General features: G+C 40.4%; 1 pseudogene; it reads right to left on the bottom strand.

The window, feature by feature from the left end:
* Window positions 1-24,781, bottom strand: part of LOC114888955 — a 34,361-nt pseudogene extending 9,580 nt beyond the window's left edge.
* Between the last annotated feature and the right edge of the window lie 686 nt (window positions 24,782-25,467).

Below are 25,467 nucleotides of genomic sequence, written 5' to 3'. Positions count from 1 at the left end.
AGAGAGAGAGAGAGAGAGAGAGAGAGAGAGAGAGAGAGAGAGAGAGAGAAAGAGAAAGAGAGAGAGAAAGAGAAAGAAAGAAAGAAAAGAAAGAAAGAAAGAGAGAAAAGAAAGAGCGAGAGAAAGAGAGAGAGAGAGTTCTGAACTTCTGCTTTAGTCCAAGATGGAGTAACAGGGAATGGATTTACTCTCCCATCTGAAACAACTAAAGAGTCAGACAAAATATATGAAACAATGATGTTCAGACATTAGAAATCAGATAGCACAGGACAATGATCCCTGAAAGAAGAGAAGCAAAGCTATAAGCTCTACGGTTGTCCCAGCCTACAACCTGGAGTGAGTTTCCAGGCCACAGCACAAGCAGGGGTAACTCAGGCAGAACCTGGTGATCTACCTGAGTTTTAGTAAATTTATACAGGTGTGCACCCAAGATGGTACATTTAAACTCAACCATATCAATAATTTCAGTCAATATACCTGGTCTAGACAATCCAATTAAAAGGCAGATAAAAAAGAAAGACCCAACTACATGCTGTCTTTAGGAAGCCCACCTAAAAGTAAACACAAGTAGGTAAAAAGTAAAAAGCTATACCATGCTAATGCTAATCAAGAGAATGCTGGAGTGGCTATATTAGTATAAGATGTATCATGTTAACACTAATCAGAAGGGCTATATTAACAGCCGACAAAATAGATTTCAGAGCAAAGATTATCACAAAGGATAAAGAGGGCCATTTTATAATGATAATAGGGTCATTTCCACAAGAGGACATAGATCGTTTTTTTTCATACTTAAAAAAATTTTTTAGGGCTTCCCTGGTGGCATAGTGGTTGAAAGTCCACCTGCCGATGCAGGGGACGCGGGTTCGTGCCCCGGTCCTGGAAGATCCCACATGCCGCGGAGCGGCTGGACCCGTGAGCCATGGCCGCTGAGCCTGCGCGTCCGGAGTCTGTGCTCCGCAACGGGAGAGGCCACAGCAGTGAGAGGCCCGCGTACTGCAAAAAAAAAAGAAAAAAAAATTTTTGTTAATTTAACTATAGTTGATTTACAATATTGTGTTAGTTTCAGGTGTTCAGCTTCAGATTCTTTTCCATTATAGTTATTATAAGATGTTGAATATAGTTCCATGTGCTATACAGTAAATCCTTATTGTTTACTTTATTTATAGTGGTGTGTATCTATTAATCCTATACTTCTCATTTATCCCTCCCCCCTCCCCTTTCCACTTTGGTAACCATAAGTTTGTTTTCTATGTCTGTGAGTCTGTTTCTGTTATATAAATAAGATGATTTGTATTATTTTTTTCAGATTCCACATATAAATATCATATAATATTTGTTTCTCTGTCTGACTTACTTCACTTAGTATGATAATCTCTAGGTCCATCCTTTTTGCTACAAATGGCAATATTTTATTCTTTTTTATGGCTGGGTAATATTCCACTGTATATGTACATATACCACATCTTTTTTATCCATTCATCTGTTGATGGACATTTAGGTTGCTTCCATGTCTTAGCTGTTGTAAATAGTGCTGCCATGAACATTGGTGTATCTTTTTTTTTTTAATTTGTTTATTTAGGTTGCACTGAGTCTTAGCTGTGGCATGCAGGATCTTTAGTTGTGGCATGTAGGATCTTTTAGTTGCAGCATGTGGACTCTTAGTTGTGGCATGCATGCAGGATCTAGTTTCCCAACCAGGGATGGAACCTGGGCCCCCTGCACTGGGAGAGTGGAGTCTTACCCACTGGACCACCAGGGAAGTCCCAGTGTATCTGTTCAAATTAGAGTTTTCATCTTCTCTGGATATATGCCCAGGAGTGAGATTGCTAGATCATATGGTAACTCTATTTTTAGTTTTTTTAAGGAACCTCCATACTGCTTTCCATAGTGGCTGTACCAGTTTACATTCCCACCAACAGTTTAGAGGGGGTTCCCTTCTTTCCACACCCTCTCCAGCATTTACTATTTGTAGACTTTTTGGTGATGGCCATTCTGACTGGTGTGAGGGCTTTTCTCTAGTTGCGGCGAGCGGGGGCTACTCTTTGCTGCGGTGCACTGGCTTCTCATTGCGGTGGCTTCTCTTGTTGCAGAGCGCAGGCTCTAGAGCACAGGCTCAGTAGTTGTGGCACACAGACTTAGTTGTTCCGTGGCATGTGGGATCTTCCCAGATTAGGGCTCAAACCCGTGTCCCCTGCATTGGCAGGCAGATTCTTAACCACCAGAGAAGCCCATTTCTTCCTTTCTAATCCTTGTACTTGTTATATAATGTTCTTGCTTTATTACATTGACTAGACTTTCTAGTACAATGTTAAGTAGTGGTGATAGAGACCTTCTTGTCTTGTTTTCTGTCTCAGAGGAGGGCTTTCGATAGTTTGGCATTTACCAGATTAAATAAATTTTCTTCTCTTCTTACTTTGCTAAGAGTTTTCTTTTTAAAAAAGCATGAATTAGTGTCAAATTTTTTCAAGTTCTTCTGAATCTGTTGAGATAATCATATGGGTTTTGTACTTTATTCTGGTAAAGAGATGAATAACTATTTGATTTTCTAATGTTAAATAAATCTTGCTCTCCTGGAATAAACCCAATTTGGTAGTTATGAATTATTCTTTTTTTTTTAACCAATTTATTATTTATTTATTTGTCTGCATCGGTCTTAGTTGCGGCACAGGGGATCTTCATTGCGGCGCATGGGGCTCTTCACTGCGGCATGCAGGCTTCTCTGTAGTTGCGGCACGTGGGTTCTCTAGTTGTGGCACGCAGGCTCTAGAGTGCACGGACTTAGTTGCCCGCGGCATGTGGGATCTTAGTTCCCTGACCAGGGATCGAACCCACATCCCCTGCATTGGAAGGTGGATTCTTAACCACTGGACCACCAGGGAAGTCCCTGTATTATTACTTTTATATATTATTGTATAGGATATGCTAATATTTCATTTAAATTTTTTTCCATTTCTATTCAAGAGAGAGACTTATAATTTTCTTTTCTTTGTAATATCCTTATTTTTTTAACATCTTTATTGGAGTATGATTTCTTTACAATGGTGTGTTAGTTTCTGCTTTATGACAAAGTAAGTCAGCTATACATATATATATATCCCCATATCTCCTACCTCTTGTGTCTCCCTCCCTCCCTCCCTATCCCATCTCTCTAGGTGGTCATAAAGCACCAAGCTGATCTCCCTGTGCTATGTGGCTGCTTCCCACTAGCTATCAGTTTTACATTTGGTAGTGTATATATGTCCATGCCACTCTCTCACTTCGTCCCAGCTTATCCTTCCCCCTCCCCATGTCCTCAAGTCCATTCTCTATGTCTGCGGCTTTATTCCTGTCTTTCCCCTAGGTTCTTCAGAATCATTTTTTTTTACATTCCATATATATGTGTTAGCGTACAGTATTTGTTTTTCTCTTTCTGACTTACTCCACTCTGTATGACAGACTCTAGGTCCATCCACCTCACTACAAATGATTCAATTTCTTTTCTTTTTATGGCTGCGTAATATTCCATTGTATATATGTGCCACATCTTCTTTATCCACTCATCTGTTGATGGACACTTAGGTTGCTTCCACATCCTAGCTATTGTAAATAGAGCTGCAATGAACATTGTGGTACATGACTCTTTTTGAATTATGGTTTTCTCAGGGTATATGCCCAGTAGTGGGATTGCTGAGTTGTATGGTAGTTCTATTTTTAGATTTTAAGGAACCTCCATACTGTTCTCCATAGTAGCGGTATCAATTTACATTCCCACCAGCAGTGCAAGAGGGTTCCCTTTTCTCCACACCTTCTCCAGCATTTACTGTTTGTAGACTTTTTGATGATGGCCATTCTGACTGGTGTGAGGTGATACTTCATTGTAGCTTTGAGTTGCATTTCTCTAATGATCAGTGATGTTGAGCATCCTTTCATGTGTTTGTTGGCAATCTGTATATCTTCTTTGGAGAAATGTCTATTTAGGTCTTCTGCCCATTTTGGGATTGGGTTGTTTGTTTTTTTGATATTGAGCTGCATGAGCTGCTTGTAAATTTTGGAGATTAATCCTTTGTCAGTTGCTTCATTTGCAAATATATTCTCCCATTCTGAGAGTTGTCTTTTTGTCTTGTTTATGGTTTCCTTTGCTGTGCAGAAGTTTTTAAGTTTCACTAAGTCCCATTTGTTTACTTTTGTTTTTATTCCCATTTCTCTAGGAGGTTGGTCAAAAAGGATCTTGCTGTGATTTATGTCATAGAGTGTTCTGCCTATGTTTTCCTCTAAGAGTTTTATAGTGTCTGGTCTTACATTTAGGTCTTTAATCCATTTTGAGTTTATTTTTGTGTATGGTGTTAAGGAGTGTTCTAATTTCATTCTTTTACATGTAGCTGTCCAGTTTTCCCAGCAACATTTATTTAAAAGGCTGTCTTTTCTCCATTGTATATTCTTGCCTCCTTTATCAAAAATAAGGTGACTATATGTGTGTGGGTTTATCTCTGGGCTTTCTATCCTGTTCCATTGATCTATATTTCTGTTTTTGTGCCAGTACCATACTGTCTTGATTACTGTGGCTTTGTAGTATAGTCTGAAGTCCAGGAGCCTGATTCTTCCAGTGCCATTTTTCTTTCTCAAGATTGCTTTGGCTATTCGGGGTCTTTTGTGTTTCCATACAAATTGTGAAATTTTTTGTTCTAGTTCTGTGAAAAATGCCATTGGTAGTTTGATGGGGATTGCATTGAATTTGTAAATTGGTTTGGGTAGTATAGTCAATTTCACAATGTTGATTCTTCCAATCCAAGAACATGGTATATCTCTCCATCTGTTTGTATCATCTTTAATTTCTTTCATCAGTGTCTTATAGTTTTCTGCATACAGGTCTTTTGTCTCCTTAGGTAGGTTTATCCCTAGGTATTTTATTCTTTTTGTTGCAATGGTAAATGGGAGTGTTTCCTTAATTTCTCTTTCAGATTTTTCATCATTAATGTATAGGAATGCAAGAGATTTCTGTGCATTAATTTTATATCCTGTTACTTTACCAAACTGATCAATTAGCTCTAGTAGTTTTCTGGTAGCATTTTTAGGATTCCCTATGTATAGTATCATGTCATCTGCAAACAGTGACAGCTTTACTTCTTCTTTCTGATTTGGATTCCTTTTATTTCTTTTTCTTCTCTGATTGCTGTGGCTAAAATTCCAAAACTATGTTGAATAATAGTGGTGAGAGTAGACAACCTTGTCCTGTTCCTGATCTTAGAGGAAATGGTTTCAGTTTTTCACCATTGAGAACGATGCTGTCTATGGGTTTGTCATATATGGCCTTTATTATGTTGAGGTGAGTTCCCTCTATGACTACTTTCTGGAGGGTTTTTATCATAAATGGATGTTGAATTTTGTCAAAAGCTTTCTCTACATCTATTGAGATGATCATATGGTTTTTCTCCTTCAGTTTGTTAATATGGTTTATCACATTGATTGATTTGCATATATTGAAGAATCCTTGCATTCCTGAGATAAACCCCACTTGATCATGGTGTATGATCCTTTTAATGTGCTGTTGGATTCTGTTTGCTAGTATTTTGTTGAGGATTTTTGCATCTATGTTCATTAGTGATATTGGCCTATAGTTTTCTTTCTTTGTGACATCTTTGGTTTTGGTATCAGGGTGATGATGGCCTTGTAGAATGAGTTAGGGAGTGTTCCTCCCTCTGCTTTATTTTGGAAGAATTTGAGAAGGATAGGTGTTAGCTCTTCTCTAAATGTTTGATAGAATTCACCTGTGAAGCCATCTGGTTCTGGGCTTTTGTTTGTTGGAAGATTTTTAATCACAGTCTCAATTTCAGTGCTTGTGATTGGTCTGTTTATATTTTCTATTTCTTCCTGGTTCAGTCTTGGAAGGTTGTGCTTTTCTAAGAATTTGTCTATTTCTTCCAGGTTGTCCATTTTATTGGAATATGATTGCTTGTAGTAGTCTCTCATGATCCTTTGTATTTCTGCAGTGTCAGTTGTTATTTCTCCTTTTTCATTTCTAATTCTATTGATTTGAGTTTTCTCCCTTTTTTTCTTGATGAGTCTGGCTAAAGGTTTATTAATTTTGTTTGTCTTCTCAAAGAACCAGCTTTTAGTTTTATTGATCTTTGTTATTGTTTCCTTCATTTCTTTTTCATTTATTTCTGATCTGATCTTTATGATTTCTTTCCTTCTGCTACCTTTGGGGTTTTGTTGTTCTTCTTTCTCTAATTGCTTTAGGTATAAGGTTAGGTTGTTTATTTGAAGTGTTTCTTGTTTCTTGAGGTAGGATTGTATTGCTATAAACTTCCCTCTTAGAACTGCTTTTGCTGCATCCCATAGGTTTTGGGTCATCGTGTTTTCATTGTCATTTGTTTCTAGGTATTTTTTGATTTCCTCCTTGATTTCTTCAGTGATCCCTTGGTTATTTAGTAGTGTATTGCTTAGCCTCCATGTGTTTGTATTTTTTACAGATTTTTTCCTGTAATTGATATCTAGTCTCATAACATTGTGGTCGGAAAAGCTATTTGACACGATTTCAGTTTTCTTAAATTTACCAAGGCTTGATTTGTGACCCAGGATATGATCTATCCTGGAAAATGTTCCATGAGCACTTGAGAAGAAACTGTATTCTGTTGTTTTTGGATGGAATGTCCTATAAATATCAATTAAGTCCATCTTGTTTAGTGTATCATTTAAAGCTTGTGTTTCCTTATTTATTTTCATTTTGGATGATCTGTCCATTGGTGAAAGTGGGGCATTAAAGTCCCCTACTATGATTGTGTTACTGTCGATTTCCCCTTTTATGGCTGTTAGCATTTGCCTTATGTATTGAGGTGCTCCTATGTTGGGTGCATAAATGTTTACACTTGTTATATATTCTTCTTGGATCGATCCCTTGATCATTATGTAGTGTCCTTCTTTGTCTCTTGTAATAGTCTTTATTTTAAAGTCTGTTTTGTCTGATATGAGAATTGCTACTCCAGCTTTCTTTTGATTTCCATTTGCATGAAATATCTTTTTCCATCCCCTCACTTTCAGTCTGTATGTGTCCCTAGGTCTGAAGTGGGTCTCTTGTAGCCAGCGTATATACGGGTCTTGTTTTTGTATCCATTCAGCCTGTCTATGTCTTTTGGTTGGAGCATTTAATCCATTTACATTTAAGGTAGTTATCAATATGTATGTTCCTATTACCATTTTCTTAATTGTTTCAGTTTGTTATTGTAGGTCTTTTCCTTCTCTTGTGTATCCTGCCTAGAGAAGTTCCTTTAGCATTTGTTGTAAAGCTGGTTTGGTGGTGCTGAATTCTCTTAGCTTTTGCTTGTCTGTAAAGGTTTTAATTTCTCTGTCGAATCTGAATGAGATCCTTGCTGGGTAGAGTAATCTTGGTTGTAGGCTTTTCCCTTTCATCACTTTAAATATGTCCTGCCACTCCCTTCTGGCTTGCAGAGTTTCTGCTGAAAGATCAGCTGTTAACCTTATGGGGATTCCCTTGTATGTTATTTGTTGCTTTTCCCTTGCTGCTTTCAATATTTTTTCTTTGTATTTAATTTTTGATAGTTTGATTAATATGTGTCTTGGCGTGTTTCTCCTTGGACTTATCCTGTATGGGACTCTCTGCACTTCCTGGACTTGGGTGGCTATTTCCTTTGCCATGTTAGGGAAGTTTTCAACTATAATCTCTTCAAATATTTTCTCAGTTCCTTTCTTTTTCTTTTCTTCTGGGACCCCTATAATTAGAATGTTGGTGCGTTTAGTGTTGTCCCAGAGGTCTCTGAGACTGACCTCAATTCTTTTCATTGTTTTTTCTTTATTCTGCTCTGTGGTAGTTATTTGCACTATTTTATCTTCCAGTCACTTATCCGTTTTGCTGCTTCAGTTATTCTGCTATTGATTCCTTCTAGATAATTTTAAATTTCATTTATTGTGTTGTCCATCGTTGTTTGTTTGCTCTTTAGTTCTTCTAGGTCCTTGTTAAACGTTTCTTGTATTTTCTCCATTCTATTTCCAAGATTTTGGATATCTTTACTGTCATTACTCTGAATTCTTTTTCAGGTAGACTGCCTATTTCCTCTTCATTTGTTTGGTCTGGTGTGTTTTTACCTTGCTTCTTCATCTGCTGTGTGTTTCTCTGTCTTCTCATTTTGCTTAACTTACTGTGTTTGGGGTCTCTTTTTCACAGGCTGCAGGTCTGTACTTCCCGTTGTTTTTGGTGTCTGCCCCCAGTGGCTAAGGTTGGTTCACTGGGTTGTGTAGGCTTCCTGGTGGAGGGGACTGGTGCCTGTGTTCTGGTGGTTGAGGCTGGATCTTGTCTTTCTGGTGGGCAGGACCACTTCCGGTGATATGTTTTGGGGTGTCTGTGACCTTATTATGATTTTAGGCAGCCTCTCTGCTAATGGGTGAGGTTGTGTTCCTGTCTTGCTAGTTTTTTGGCATTGGGTGTCCAGCACTGTAGCTTGCTGGTCATTGAGTGGAGCTGGGTCTTAGCTTTGAGATGGAGATCTCTGGGAGAGCTTTCACCATTTGATAGTACGTGGAGCCAGGAGGTCTCTGGTGGACCAATGTCCTGAGCTCGGCTCTCCCACCTCAGAGGCACAGGCCTGACACCCGGCCAGAGCACCAAGACCCTGTCAGCCACACGGCTCCAAACTCTGGAGCCCCACACTCTAGAGGCCCTCCTTGACGTGCTGCCTCTCCCCTTCTGCCTGTAATATTCTTAACATGCTTCAATATCAAGGAAATAACGGCCTCATACAATGAATTGAGAAGTGCTTCTTGTCTTTCTTAATTTGGAAGAGTTTCTTGTAAATGTTTTATATCTCTCCTTTAAATATTTGGAAGAAGTTACTGGTGAAGCCATCTGGGCCTGGGGTTTTCTTTGTGACTAGACTTTCGATTATCGGTTCAATGTCCTTAATAGATATGGAGCCAGACAGATTTTAAAATTTATTCTTGTTTCAGTTTAGGGAAGTTGTACTTTTTAAAGAATTTTCTCACTTCTTCCAAATTTGCAAATTTAATCATATAGTAATTAATAACATCCTCCTTATCTTTTTAAAACTTTTTAATGGAGGTATAACATGCATACAGCAAAGTGCACATGTCTTACAGCTTGATGAATTTTTCCATAGGTATATGGTATAACCACTCCCCGATCAAGATATAGAACATTTCCAATCCTCAGAAGCCCTCCCAATGTCCCTCCACCCCTTTCCACAGGTAACCATGTTTCTGACTTCTATCATCATGTATTTTTTTATCTGTTCTTTTATCCCCCCCATTATTAAACTTCATATTAATGGAATTTTATGGTCCATATTCTTTTTAAAAAAAATTTAAATTGAAGTAAAGTTGCTGTACAATATTATATAAGTTACAGGTATACAATACAGTGATTCACAATTTTAAAGGTTATATTCCATTTATAGTTATTATAAAATATTAGCTATATTCCCTATGTTGTACAATATATCCTTGTAGCTTTTTAAAAAATAAATAAATTTATTTATTTATTTATTTTTGGCTGTGTCGGGTCTTTGTTGCTGTGCGTGGGCTTTCTCTAGTTGCCACAAGTGGGGGCTACTCTTTTTTGCGGTGTGTGGGCTGCTCACTGCAGTGGCTTCTCTTGTTGCAGAGCATGGGCTCTAGGTGCATGGGCTTCAGTAGTTGTGGTGCATGGGCTTCAGTAGTTGTGGCTTGCGGGGTCTAGAGCACAGGCACTGTAGTTGTGGTGCACGGGCTTAGTTGCCCGTGGCATGTGGGATCTTCCTGGACCAGGGCTCAAACCCTTGTCCCCTGCGTTGGCAGACGGATTCTTAACCACTGTGCCACCAGGGAAGCCCCCTTGCAGCTTATTTTATACATAACAGTTTGTACCTCTAATCCACTATCCCTATGTTGCCCCTTCCCCCTTCCCTCTCCCCACTGATAACCACTAGTTTGTTCTCTATATCTGTGAGTCTGCTTCCTTTTTGTTTTTGTTTTTGACCGCACCACATGTGGCTTGTGGGATCTTAGTTGCCTGGTCAGGGATTGAACCCAGGCCCATGGCAGTGAAAACACCAAGTCTTAACCACTAGACAGCCAGGGAATTCCCTTCTTTTTTATTATATTCACTAGTTTGTTTTATTTTTTAGATTCCACATATAAATGATATCATACAGTACTTGTCTTTCTCTGTCTGACTTATTTCACGTAGCATAATACCCTCCAAGTCCATCCATGTTGCTGCAAATGGCAAAATTTCATTCTTTTTAATGGCTGAGTAGTAATCCACTGTACATATATTCGACAGCTTCTTTATCTATTCATCTGTTGATGGACACTTAGGTTGCTTCCATATCCTTTTAAATTTTTAATTAATTAATTTATTTTGGGCTGGGTTGTGTCTTCGTTGCGGTGTGCGGGCTTCTCACTGTGGTGGCTTCTCTTGTTGCAAAGCACGGGCTCTAGGCGCACAGACTTCAGTAGATGTAGCACACAGGCTTAGTTGCTCTGTGGCATGTGGGATCTTCCCGGATCAAGACTCGAACCCGTGTCCCCTGCATTGGCAGGCAGATTCTCAACCACTGCACCACCAGGGAAGCCCTGCTTCCATATCTTGACAACTGTAAATAATGCTGCTATAAATGTGGGGGTGCATGTATCTTTTCGAATTAGTGTTTTTGTAGTTTTTGGATATATGCCCAGGAGTGAAATTGCTGGGTCATATAGTAGTTCTATTATTAGTTTTTGAGAAACCTCCATGCTGTTTTCCACACTGATTTCACCAATTTACATTCCCACCAACAGTGTACAAGGGTTGGTCCACATTCTTTTGAATCTGGTTTCTTTCACTTAACATTATGTTTGTGAGATTCACCCATATTATTTTATGCAGCAGAATTTCATTCATTTTCACTGTTGTATAAAATTCCATTGCATGAGTATTATACAATTTATCCATTCTACTATTGATGGACATTTGTTTTTTGTTTTTTTTTTTCCAGTTCTTGGCTGTACATTTTTTTGTTTTACTGGAAATACACATTCGTATTTGTCATGTAACTAGGAGTGGAGTTGCTAGACCATAGGGTAAGCTATGTTTAACTTTCATGGAAGCTGTCAAGTAGTTTTCCAGAGTGACTGTAGCAACTCATACTCCCATTATGAATTTCGAGTTTTAGAAATTTTAGCCATACTTGTAGATGTGCATTGGTATTTCATGGTGGTTGTAATTTGCATTTTCCTGATGCCTAGTGATTTGAGCACTTTTTCATATGCATTTGTTGGATATTTGAATATCCTCTTTTGTAAAGTGTACTCAAGTGTTTTGTCTATTTTTAAAAAATTAGATTGCTTGATTTTTAAAATTAATTAGTAGGAATTGTTTACATATTCTGTGGTTTCCTTTTCAGCTTTACAGTGTCTTTCGATGAACAGAGGTTTCTAATTTTAATGAAGTCAAACATATCAGTCTTTTACTTTATCTTTAGTGTTTATTGCACCTTGATTAAGAAATGTTTGCCTTCCCCCAAACCATACAAATATCCTTCTACGATTTTTTTCAGAAGCTTTATTGTGTTTCTTTTCCACGCTTATATCTATGATTCATCCCAAATAAGTTTTTGAATATGTTAGAGATAGGAGCCAAGATTCCATTTTTTCTATATGGATAGTCTGTTGTGCTAACACCATTTATTAAAAGCACCATCATTTCCCCACTGAATTGCAGTTGCGCCTTTGTTGTATATTAGGTGATGATATATGTGGAGGTCTATTTCTGGACTATATTCTGTACCAATGTCTATTTGCCTATCCTTGTGCTAATAATCTCTTACTGTAGATTTATCTCTCTATCTGTCTATCTGTCTATCTATCTATCTATCTACCATCTGTCTGTCTATCTCTTTATAATAAGTTCTGCTATCTGATACTGTAAGTCTTTAAACTGTGCACTTCAAGATTGCCTTGGCTAATCTAGCTCCTTTGCATTTCCATATAAATTTTAGAATCAGTTTGTCAATTTCTACAAAAACATCCTTCGAGGATTTTGATTGATATTTCATTCAATTTATTAAAGATTAAGAGAATAATTAACATATTAACAATATTGAGTCTCCTGATGGTTAACATGTATTGCTATTTAGGTCTTTCATTTCTCAGACTGGTTTCTAGTTTTCATTAGTATTTTGCACATCTTTTCTTATGTTTATTCCTGGGTTATGTTTATTCCTGGGTTATGTTTATTCCTGCAGCATGTGGGATCTTCCTGGACCAGGGATGGAACCCGTGTCCCCTGCATTGGCAGGCAGATTCTTAACCACTGCGCCACCAGGGAAGTCCCTGATACTGTTAGTTTTCTAAGTTTGTTCTTCATTTTCAAGATTGTTTTGACTATTTTAGGTCCTTTGCATTTCCATACAAATGATAGAATCAGCTTGTCAATTTCTATTTTTTTATTATTATTTTTATTTTGGGGTGCGTTGGGTCTTCATTGCTGTGTGTGTGCTTTCTCTGGTTGCGGTGAGTGGGGGCTACTCTTCGTTGCGGTGTGCGGGCTTCTCATTGCGGTGGCTTCTCTTGTTGTGGAGCACGGGCTCTAGGCGCGCGGGTTTCAGTAGTTGTGGCACGCAGGCTCAGTAGTTGTGGCTCGCGGGCTCTAGAGCACAGGCTCAGTAGTTGTGGCGCATGGACTTAGTTGCTCCGTGGCATGTGGGATCTTCCCGGACCAGGGCTCGAACCCTTGTCCCCTGCATTGGCAGGCGGATTCTTAACCACTGTGCCACCAGGGAAGCCCCGTCAATTTCTATTTTTAAAAACCTGCCAAGATTTTGATTATGATGGCACTGAATCTATCAGTCAACATAGGAATCATGACATCTTAACAATGCTGCGCCTTCCAATCTATGAATATGAAGCACCTCTCTATTTGTCTTTTCTTTCTTTCTTAATATTTACTTATTTGTTTATTTGGTTGCACCGGGTCTTAGTTGTGGCAGGAGGCCTCCTTTGTTGCAGCCCGCCGGCTCCTTAGTTGCAGCACATGGGTTCCTTCGTTGCGGCAGGTGGTCTCCTTAGTTGTGGCTCCAGGGCTCCTTAGTTGTGGCGTGCGAACTCTTAGTTGCGGCATGTGTGTGGGATCTAGTTCCCTGACCAGGGATCGAACCCGGGCCCCCTGCATTGGGAGCGCAGAGTCTTCTCCACTGTGCCACCAGGGAAGTCCCTGTCTTTTATTTCTTTAAGCAATGTTTTGTATTTTTGGTGTAGAGGTCTTGCATATTTTTCATGAAATTTATTTATTAGTATTTTATGGTTTTTTTATATTGTCAATGGTATTTTTAAATTTTAATTTTCCAGTCGTTTGTTGCCAGTATATAGAAAGACAATTGATTTTTGTATGTTGACAATGTTGTTGCTAAGTTCATTCATTAGCTCTAATAGTTTTCGTAGATTCCTTAGGATTTTATATGTACACAACCATGTATACAAGTACAGATTTACTTCTTCCTTTCCAATCATTCTTCCTTCAAGTTGTTTTCTTTCTTTATTGAGCTAGCTAGGATAATGTTGAGCTAGAAGAATAGATATCCTTATTTGTTCCCAATATTAGGGAAAAAGCACTCAATATTGCACCATTAAATATGATGCCAACTGTATAGGATTTTTTCTGAGACAACAGTTATCAAATTGAGGAAATTCCCTTTTATTTTAGTTATCTGAGAGTTTTAAAGGTCATGAATGGGTATTAAGTCTTGTCAAATGCTTTTTCTGCACCTATTAAAAATGGTCAGGTAGTTTTTCTACTTTATTTTATTAATATGATTAGTTACATAGGTTGAATTTGGAATAGCAAACCAACCTTCACTGCTGGACAAAACAGCATTTGGTCATTATTATTAATTACCTTTACAAAAAAATATGAATTTGATTTGGTATTTTAAAGAAATTTATTTATTTAGGCTGCACTGGGTCTTAGTTGTGGCACATGGGATCTTTGTTGTGGCATGTTTAGTTGTGGCATGCAGATTCTTAGTTGCAGCATGCGAACTCTTACTTGCAGCATGCATGTGGGATCTAGTTCCCCGACAAGGGATCGAACCCAGACCTCCTGCACTGGGAGTGCAGAGTCTTACCCACTGGACCACCAGAGAAGTCCTGATTTGGTATTTTTGTGTAGGATTTTTGTGCCTCTGTTTACGAGAGATATTGGCCATAACTTGCCTGTCTTGTAATAAGCTTGTCAGGTTTTGGTATCAAAGTTATTCAAGTCTCATAAAACCAGATGAGAAATGTTCTTTTTTTCTCTATTTTCTGAGTTTGTGTAAGGTGGTAATATTTCTTCCTTCAATGCTTGGAATAATTTCCCAGAGAAGCCATCTGGGCCTGGAGTTATCTCTGTGGGAAGATTTTAAATGAAAGATTCAATTTCTTTACCAGATGTAGGCCTATTGTGACCTCAAAATTTAGAGTATTCTTGTGATATTTTTGGATATTCCTGTGACATTTTTGGTAATTTGTATTTTTTTAGAGAAATTTTCCCATGTTACCTAAAATTTCAAATATCGACATGAAGTTGTTTGTAATATCCCCTTATTATTTTTTAACACCTGTGGGGTCTGTAGTAATGTTTCCATTTTTATTCCTAATATGACTTATTTTTGCTGCCCCCCCCCATTATTTTTCTTGCTAGGTTTTTATCAATTTTAGTGGTCTTTCCAAAAACCAAATTTTGGCTTTGTTAACTTTATTGTATTTTTTTTTCTATTTTGTTGATTGCTACTCTTATCTTTATTGTTTCCTTTCTTCTACTTTTTTTTGGAGGGGTTGTTAATTGTTGTTCTTTTTAAAAATTCTTTAAATGGATGCTTAAATCATTGATTTTTATCTTTTATATTTTTCTAATATATAAATTTAAGTCTATACATTTCTCTTTAATTGTGGTTTTAGCTGTATCCCATTATCATTCAATTCAAAATATTTAGTAATTTCCATTGTGGTCTCTTCTTTGGTCCCATTGGTTATTTAGAGGCTTATTAATTAATTTCTAAACTTTGGGGGAGGGGGGTTTCTAGTTATCTTTTAGTTACTGATTTCAAATTCACTGAGTTCAAATAATACATTCTGCATTATTTTAATAACTTGAAATTTGTTAAGACTTGCTTTATGGCCCAGCATATGGACAATTTTGTTAAGTGTGAAAATTGATATTTGAGAAGAATGTGCCTTCTGTAGTTGTTAGTTTCCTCGTTTTTTTTTTAATATATATATATATAGTAGTCTATAAATGTCAGTTAGGGAAATTCGTTAATTATGTTGTCAAATCATCCATTTCTCTACTGATTTCTAAAATCTACTTGTTCTATCAGCTGCTGAGAGATATATGTTAAAAATATAAACTATAATTGAAGGTTTGTCTATTTCTCCTTTAATTCTGTCAGTTTTCACTTTATATATTTTAAGGTTATATTGTTAGGTGCATATAAATTTAGGACTATTATGTATTCCTGTTTGACTGGCCCTTTTATCATCATAAAATGTGTGTGTTTTTAGTAGTACTTCTTGCCATAAAGTTTACTTTGTCTGATATTAATTTAGCTACACCAACTTTATTTTGGTTAGTGCTTGCATTGTATCTTTTTTCATCCTTTAATTTTAACCTTTCCATGTTCTTACATTTAAGATATGTCTCTTGTAAATAGCATATAATTGGATTACTTATTATAGTTTGACATCTCTCTCTTATAATTGGAGTATTTAGCCCACTTACATTTCACATAAGTACTAATATAGTTGTGTTTAAATCTACCCTGTTCTATTTGTTTCCTATTTGTTCCTATATTCTCGCTGGCAAAGGTCTCTGATTGCAGTGTGAGGATTTGATTGGAGAAACACTTGAAGAGAAACAAGGATACCAGTTAAGAGATTGTAGCAGTTGTTTGGGTGAATAAAAAGGGCAGCATGGATTAGATTCATAGCAATGGGAATAGAGAGAAGTGGACAAATTACCTTTCCGGAGGTAGGAAAAGCAGAACTTAGTGATTGGATTTAGAGTGTGGGGTGAAAGAGAATAAAGAATCAAAGAAGACTCAGATTTCTGGTATAAGCAGCTTGGTGGATGATACTACCATTTATTTTAAAAATTCAGGAGGGGAAAGAGGATTAAGGGAAAAGGTGATGAGAACAGTTTTGGAACAATCAACAGCCTAGTGGAGAGAGGTCTTGTATGCAATTGAATGTATAGGAGCTTATATCTGAGCTGGAGATATTAAACTGGGAACTGCTAGAATATGGATGGTAATTAAAGCCATAGAATGTTAGGGAGTGAGGATAGAAGCAGGCCTAGAACAAAAACCTGAGGAACATCTAATAGGTTGAGCCAAGGAGACTAAGAAAAAGTTGTCAAAGAGATAATAAAAGGAAAACCAAGAAAGTGTAGTGTCCTAGAGGCTGGGAGGAGAGTATGTTTTAAGAAGGGGGAAATAGGTAAGTGCTGTACGTTGCTAAGAAGTCAAATTAGATAAGAGCTAAAACAGGGGGGAGTTCCCTGGTGGCCCAGTGGTTAGGACTCTGCACTTCCACTGCAGGGGGCACAGGTTCAATCCCTGGTGGGGGAACTAAGATCCTGTAGGCCGTTGGGCATGGCCAAAAAAAAAAAAAATATATATATATATATATATATATAAAAAACAGGTATGCCACAGCATTAGAAAGAGTAGTTTGGAGTTGAGGGGGAGGGGAAGTGTAGCACCAGGTTGGAGTAGGTTGTGGAGTGGGAGGTGAGGAAAGAAGATACATTTAGATCACTATTCCAGTCAGAATAGGCTAGGTTTTGCTATGGCAATAAACCTCCCTCAAATCGCAGTAGGTTAAAGCAGGAATTGGCAACTTTTCCTGCCAAGGGTCAGCTAGTAAATATCTTAGGATTTGCAAGCTGTAATTACTATCACAGGGTACAGAGACTGTAGTCTCTGTCACAACTGCTCAACTCGGCCATCGTCATGGGAAAGTAGCCATAGATAACAGTAAACAAAAGGGTGTGGCTGTGCTCCAACAAACCTATATTTATGAAAATAGGCAGCAGGGTGGACTTGGCCTGTGGGCTGTAGTTTGCTGACCCCTGGGTTAAAGAACTCTGAGGGTCATTGAAATGTGCTGCTCAGATTTCCTTCAAGGAAACCTGCCATGTGGAGCATAGTTGACTGACAGCCCCCAGCTGCCATCCCTACGAATCCTTCATTGCATTTGTATTGAGGCCATGTTTCCCCTCTGATGCTCAGCCATTGGGGTACTAGTGTTGGCCCATTCTTGTGGGACTTGGGACTCTACTAATGGGTAATTTCGGCTTGGGAACTATCTCCATCAGCCTTTCTTTTTTGTTTGTTTGTTTGGCCGCGCGGCATATGGGATCTTAGTTCCCCCACCAGGGATCGAACCCGTGCCCCCTGCAGTGGAAGTGCGGAGTCTTAACCACTGGACTGCTGGGGTAGTCCTTCCATCAGCCTTTCTGGAAGCTTGTTTTCCTGCCCAATCCTCCTGATTCCTTCTCTCCTCTCAAGGTGTCAGACTTGCATTGTGGTCTGATGGCTCTCCATGCCTACTCTGGCTCCTAACCCTTTCTCCTTAACAGGCGTTTGCCCCAATAAATGCTTTGCCCATCTAACCCTATCTAGAACTCTGCTTATTAGAGAAACCGAACTACCACAGCATCGTGGCTTATTTCTTGCTTGGACTACATGGCCATCATGGGTTGACATGAGGCTCTGTTTCACATCATCCTCACATCAACACAGGTTGGTTGGAGCTTCCACCAGCTAGTTACTGATGGTCCCTCTGGCAAGGGAAATGGAGCATGGAAAATTGTGCACCAGTTCATAAAAGCATCCACCTGGACGAAACACATGTAAGTTCCATCCACTTTTCATTGGCCAAAGCAGGTGACATGGCCATCCCTAACTTCAGAGGGCAGGGCAGTGGAATCTTACCATGTGCCAGGAAGGAAGAGACACAGACTAGTGATGAACTGTCCTAATGACAACTGCAATCACTCTCCTAAAAGTTTAAGGAAGGTAAGTGGGAGACTTTGAAAGTTTTTTAGAGATCAGGAGAGGTAATTAATAGGAGCATTGTCAAGCCATGTTCAGGTTCCATATAACATCAAGAACCACCCTTTTTTTTGGGTTCCTGTCTTTTCGGCTCTGTGTTTTTCTCTAGTACTACTCAGCTGCTTGGATATAGGCACAGTGAAAGCAGAAAGTTGGATTCACTCATTTTTTAAAAAATGATGCCTCCACGTACTATGAAAGCAGAGATTCTGTTTGTTTTGTTTAATGCTATGCCCCCAGCCTAGAACAATGATTGGTCAGAATAGGTGCTTAAGGGTTAAGAGTGGATTCCCTCGGCTCTCATTGCCACTTTCTTAGGGATTACGATCGTGTGCGTGTGTGCGCGCGCATGTGTGTCCTTTCAGACCTTTTTATATGCACAGGCATATACTTTAAAATTAAAAACAGAACATTTATATAGTTTTCTGAAACTCCCCCTTCACCCCAACAGCAGTTTAGTAAATATTTTAAAGGATAGATTCAATATTAGAATTGTTTTGGTTTGCAAGGGACAGAAATGTAATTCAAATTGGTGGGAGGGTTTTATTGATTCACATACTAAATTCCTAGGGACATCTGACTTTAGGCACGATTGGGTCCAGGTGCCCAAAGTTTGTCTTCATGAATCTTTCACCAATACATGGCTTTGATTTCCTCTGGCTTCTCAGATCAACTCTTCCATGTGATGTCAAGGTGGCCATAGAAGTTCCAGAAGCACTCCACCAGCTCTTCTTTCCGGGAGACTGGAAAAAAGTCACAAGGTGTTCTCTAATTTGACCCTCATTCAGATCACACGCTCTGCCCTAAACCATTCCGTTTGCTTGAGGGAGGATGACTCAGTGATTGATCAAGGTGAAGTCACATGACTGGGAGGGGAGCAGCCCCGCCCAATCGCGTGCGAGTGAGTGAGAGGGGAGGGGTTCTCCAGAGAGTGGGAGGTGGGCGAGGCTGTAGCTGGGAGAAAGGGTGACGGATGCTGAAACAACAGATTTCTGTTGAAAGTGGAGTACCGCGATGAGGAGTGGCCCCCGCTCACCGCAACTAGAGAAAGCCCTCGCGCAGAAACGAAGACCCAGACAGCCAAATAAATAAATAAATAAATTTATTTTAAAAAGGAAATATGAAAAAAATGAGATGACATAGATCAATTAAAAAAAAAAAAAAAGGAAGTGGAGTAGTTTTCTCAAAGGATTCACTCAACATTTGATGAGTACTAATAAACTGCACCCAAAACTGTTGCACCGGTCTATATTCTCACCGACAACAATGTATACGTGTTCTTTTTTATCCTCGCTCCTGTGAACACTGAACATTATTTGTTGTATTAATTTTTTTAACAATTTAGCGGACAAAAATGGTAGCTCATTATTGTCTTAATTTGCATTTCCCTGACCCCGGTGAACGTGAACAACTTTTCATATGTTTCTTAGCCTTTTGCGTTTATCCTATAAATTGTCTTATTACTTTTGCCCGTTTTTTAACTTGGGTTTTCTAACTTTTTCTTACTGATTTTTAGGAGCTTGTGGTATATTAAGGGTAATAATGAAACCTATCTGTGTCTTAAATGTTGCCAATACTCCCAGCTTAGCATTCAATTTGTAACATTGTGGTGCCTCTCACTGTAATCAAATCTGTTGATCTTTTTCTTCATGGTTTATGATTTTCATGTCTCATAGAAGTCCTTCCCATCCCCAAATTATAAAAAACATCCTTCTATATTTCTTTCTGGTGCTTTTATAGTTTAACTCTTCACACTTAGATATTTAATCCATCTGGAATTCATTTTTATGTATGGATTTCACTTTTTTTTTTCCATAGATAGATAGCCACTTGTTCTAGCACTGTCTCCTTTCCTTGCTGGTTTGAAATGCTGTTTTTATCCTGTGCTAAATTCCCACGCGGTGGGAGGGGGAGACTGAGAGACATCTCAGAAGGTAAACAGAATGAGAGTGAGGGGGAGAGAGGGATCCAGGGTGACCACTTTTCCTGTCTGGGTGATTGTGTGGAACTGTGAAGTAGGAAGAAGTGCATCAGTAGGGAACGGGAGTAGGGTGCTTAGGTCAATTTGGGGGTGTGTTACCTTGAGGTGCTCATGGACATGAAGGACATATTTAATAGATATACATGATAAACCTTTATATTACAATAGTCACTACATGCAGACTGTTTCTGGACTATGCTATTGATCTATTTGCCTATTCATTTACGTGGTCATTCTGAGACAGGCTGGGACCTGGGACCTGGGACCCTTTGCTGAAGTGCTTGCACCTGGACAAATGTTCTCTTGAGCCACAGAATACAAGGAAATTATCAAAGACTAAAAATAACTGCGTGCATTCAGAGTTGGGGCAAATTCTGAATAGCAAGATACAGAAAGACCACGAAAAACCCAGCTGCCACTTCTGAAGAGCTGGGAGAAAAGCAGGGTACTGCGCAGACCCCCTGCACTCAACACCACCAAAGGGGGTGGGTAAACCACCTAAGCCCCCCCTCCAGCTTAACCCCTGGACGCACCCCTACCCTCACCCCATACAAGGAACCAGCCCCCAACCCCCCACCTCCTGCCGGGAGGGAGCAAGAGAACTTGTTACTTGTTTTCGCTCCCCAGAGCTGCAGCAGGGGCCCCAGTCAAGGCTTGCCTGAATTTCTTAACTGGCCTCTAACCAATTTCTATTGATTAGGGAAGGCCAAGAACCCTGGTCAGTATCAATTCTACAAATGTTTGTGAAGGACCTACTATGGGTGAAGACAAATCCTATTCTTACTGTAAAAGCAACTGTTTTATGGTACATTTGGATTAGTGGTGATGCAAGCAATTTGCACCCAGCCCGTTATCCTTATTTATTTATTTATTTATTTTGCGGTACGCGGGCCTCTCACTGTTGTGGCCTCTCCCGTTGCGGAGCACAGGCTCTGGACGCGCAGGCTCAGCGGCCATGGCTCACGGGCCCAGCCGCTCCGCGGCACGTGGGATCTTCCTGGACCGGGGCATGAACCCATGTCCCCTGCATCGGCAGGCGGACTCTCAACAACTGTGCCACCAGGGAAGCCCTGGGGCTTGTCTTTTTATTCCTTTAACAGTGTCTTCCAAATAGCAGAAAGCCTTAATTTTAATAAAGTCCAATTTTTCAATTTTTTCTTTTAAAGTGTCTTATCTAAGAAATCTTTGCCTAACCCAAGGTCACAAGGATTTTCTTCTATGTCTTTTTCTAGAAATTTTATACTTTTAGGCTTATGTTTAGGTCTAGGATCCACTTTGAGATAATTTTTATATATGGTGTGAGGTACTTTATTTTATTTTGTATATGGATATCCATTTCTCCCAGGACCATTTGTTGAAAAGACTATCCTTCTTCCCCTAGACTGTCTTTGCAGCTTTGTTAAAAATCAATTGACCATATATGTGTGGGTCTGTTTATAGACTTTGTATTCTCTTCCTTTAGTCTATTTGTCTATCTTGATCCCAACATGCACCTCCTTGATTGCTATAGCTTTCTAATAACCTTGAGTTTACATAGTGTAAGTTCTCCAACTAGTTTTCGTTTTTAAAGAATGAGGCAATTTATTAACCCAGCATTTGTTCTAATGCTTCTCTTAGGCAGATGCCCCCATCTGGCAATTCCGTCTAGATGTCTCTGTCCCTGAGGTGTCAGCTTACCACCCCCATCTTGGTCCTTGTCTACCATTTTCAGCCCTTCCAGGGCTTGGAGGAACAGACAGGCCACACTCTTGGAGCCCTGCTGAAGTGGGTAGACATGATGTGGTTTATGTCCCCATAGGTGTTGGTCTTGGAGCCAACCTAGCACAGCCCTGGAGATAGAGGTGCAGCACTGTGGAAGCCACTCTATGTAGAACCAGCTCTCAGTGTAGTGAGCAAGCTCTTTATGCTTGGCCAGCTTGGTGGTGTTCATCCATTTAGGGACTTTCAGCTTCCCAGACTTTTTGAGGAAAGCTGTCAGAGCCCTGATGAACTCCTGCTGGTTCATGTCTTTTACAGTAACCCTAGGCAACGTCTTCTACAGTAACTTCAGGCACCCTGTGGCTTCCTTGCTGCCAGCCAGGGGGAAGGGCTCTCCAATGTTTTCCCGTCCTTCCGTTTCAAAGTTGTTTTGGCTATTCTAAGTCCTTTTTATTTCCTTAAGATTTTTAGAATCAACTTTTCGATTTTTACAAAGACCTGTGGGGAATTTGACTGGGATTGTGTTGAATTTATAGATCGATTGGGGGAGAATTTATATCTTAACAGTATGGAGTCTTCTGATCCATGAGCATGGTATGTCTCTGCATTACTGATTCTTCTTTAATTTCTCTAAGCAGTATTTTGTAGTTTTCAGTGTACAGGTCTTATATATCCTTTGTCAGACTTATTTCTAAGTAGTTCGTATTTTTTGATGCTACTGTACATGGCATTTTTTAAAATTTCAATTTCCAGTTGTTCATTGCTAGTCTATAGAAATATAATTGACTTCATATATTGATCTTATATCTTACAGTCTTGCTAAACTCATTTATTAGTTCTAGTAGCTATTTTTTAGGTTCCTTCAGATTTTCTACATGGACGTTCACACCGTCTTCACATAAAGACAGTTTTACATCTTCCTTTCAGTTCTAGATGCCTTTTCCCCCTTGCTTTAGCACACTGGCTAGAGCCTCCAGCACAATATTGAATTGTGATAATAGGAGTGACATCCTTGCTTTGTTCTTGATATTAGCAGGAAATCTAGGGTCCTTTTAGGAAACTTCACACTTTGAGAGGCTCGCTCTATGGAGTCTTGGATTCCTCTTCTCTATTGGGTTTTCCTATTAGTACAATGTAATCTGCTTTAAAACTTCAGTATATTTTTTCTCTGTCATTTCAGAGGGATGGTGTGGTAAACATAGGTAGCCTTCCTGAATCAGAAGTCCAGTGTCAGGCTCTTGCCAGGCAAATGTAACCACAGAAGACTGAGGGTAGTGAGTGAAGATGATCTGATAAAGCAGAGACTCTGGGCTGAAAAAGGAAGAGAATGAAGACAGAAGGGAGCTGATGGATGGGGAAAACATCACCGGGTCAATTGACAGAGATCGAAGAACAGTTGTCTGAGGAATAATTGAACAAAAGGAGCAGAAGATGAGGTCAGAGAGGAAAATGTGAGCACTTACAGGTGATGACAATGTACAGGATGTGAACAAGGGTGCAGGCAGAGGAGAAAGTGATTAGACATGTGAAGGCTGTAGAACGGAGAGGCTGGGACTTTAGAGTTACCCAGGGTGCACTAGGGGGTGGGATGTCAAAAGGCTTCAACAGATGGAAGGCAAGGTCAGTGGACAACACCAGTGAGGGGGGTAGAGGGTGGCACAAGTAGATGCAGTAGGACTTTTGCAAGAAAGTGACAGAGTAATGGAAGCAGCAATGGGGAGCTAGGAAGGACCTGACCCCACCTCCCAACCCTGGCCCTACTTCCTGACCCTGAGGTTGGGGATGAGACTGAGTGGGTGGCTGCCCAGAGAGGGGGTGACATGACCAGCAATGACCCAGGAGAGGTGCAAAACTTTCTCCCCACTTCTTGGGTCCCAGCACCCCTACCTCTGGTTACACTTGGGGATTGAAGTTCAGCCTTGACCCAGAACGCAGGAGCAACAGGGCTGAGCTCAGCCAGCCAGCCGCGTGGAGGTAGAGAAGAGCAGGGACTTCTAATCCTTGGGTGACTCACTTCACTTCCCTGGGCTTCAGTTTTATCAACTCTAAAATGGGATTTTAGGGAATTCCCTGGTGGTCCAGTGGTTAGGAGTCGGCGCTTCCATTGCAGGGGGCCCAGGTTCTATCCCTGGTCAGGGAACTAAGATCCTGCAAGCCACGCGGCAAAACCAAAAAAAAAAAAAAAAAAAAAAATTTAAATTAAGTGGGATTTTATATACACAGAGGATTAAATGAAATAATGTCCTAAGTGCTTAAGAATGGTCCCAATTATGATGATCTTATATTCCTCAGGTTAGACTCTGATTTCCCTGTTTCCCTACAAGGAGCTCCCTGATTTCGACCAGAAGCCCACTCACCCCTCACTCAAGCTGAATCTGCCCCACCCCTTGAGAGTGAAGAGCTGGGGCCTCATTCCTCAGGGCTGCCTCAGAGCCTTGAAGGTGGTCCCTGAACCACAGGTTCTTACAACCTCTAAGATACATGCATCAGATTTAGGGCTGGACCTGGATGGAGGCTAAGCAGCTTTCAGTCTGCCACAGGACAAGGAGCAGAGGCTGCAGGTCCTGGGAAGAGAGGGAGCAGGAAGCAAAGCGTGCACTCCAGGCCACCGATTCGGCCTGGGCCAGGCGTCTGGGTGGGGGTGTGTGTGGGGGGAGGGGCTTTGCTGGTCTCACAGGGGTGGGAGCAGGGCTGCTCACCTAGGGGACTGGCAGTGACAGAATACGTGGATGGCTACTCTGTGTGAAGCATCTCCCCTCTGCGCTCTTCCTGTTTTCTAGATCCAGAAGCAGAGAACCCCGGAGTGACTTGCCCAAGCACTTAGTGGGAGCAATTATGGGGCATGGTCTCTGTGCCTATGGCTCACTCCCCTCTCCATCCTTGCCTTCGTATCCACCTCGGGAGAGCAGGGGCTGGCTTCTGTTTCCTCTTACCTCCCAACATCTAGAAGAGGGTCCTGCTCCTTGTAGGTGCTCAGTAAATATTTCTTGACCATTGAAGGACTGTCGGGCACTGTGCCAAGTGGCTTATATCTGCGCATGCTCTCTCTAATCCTCCCAGGTGCATTTTACAGATGAGGAAACGGGAACAAAGAAGCTAAGTGAGTGGTTAGGTATGAGAAGGGATCTGGGTCTGAATCCTGCCTCTGCCACTAATTAGCTTTGTGTCCTTGGGCAAGTCACTTAACTTCTCTGAGCCTCGGTTTTCTCATCTGAGAGTGGCTCATGTCATGGGGTTGGTGTGGGGCCCTGGAGGCCTGGTCCAGCATGGAGACAGTGAGAGAGGGCTGAAGATTAGGGCCTGAGTCATTCCTTTGGGAGGGAGCCTTGCCTCTTTCCTGGGAGGTGGTAAGAGGTGAAGGGGAAAGGCTTTGGGGATGGACAGACCTGAATTCTTATCCCACTTACACTCTGTGGGACCTTAGGGAAGGGACTTACACTTCCCTTTACTTCTTTACTACTGAAACTTAAATTCTGTTTCCACATCGGTAAAAAAGGGGAAAAAAGCCTCTTGGTTGGGGCTTCCCTGGTGGCGCAGTGGTTGAGAATCTGTCTGCTAATGCAGGGGACACGGGTTCGAGCCCTAGTCTGGGAGGATCCTACATGCCGTGGAGCAACTAAGCCCGTGCGCCACAACTACTGAGCCTGCGCGTCTGGAGCCTGTGCTCCGCAACAAGAGAGGCCGTGATAGTGAGAGGCCCGCGCACTGCGATGAAGAGTGGCCCCC

Source organism: Monodon monoceros, unplaced genomic scaffold, assembly GCF_005190385.1.
Source record: "Monodon monoceros isolate NGI ecotype Baffin Bay Population unplaced genomic scaffold, NGI_Narwhal_1 Super_Scaffold_9, whole genome shotgun sequence".
Lineage (NCBI taxonomy): Eukaryota > Metazoa > Chordata > Mammalia > Artiodactyla > Monodontidae > Monodon > Monodon monoceros.
This window is presented reverse-complemented; position numbering and strand designations above follow the sequence as displayed.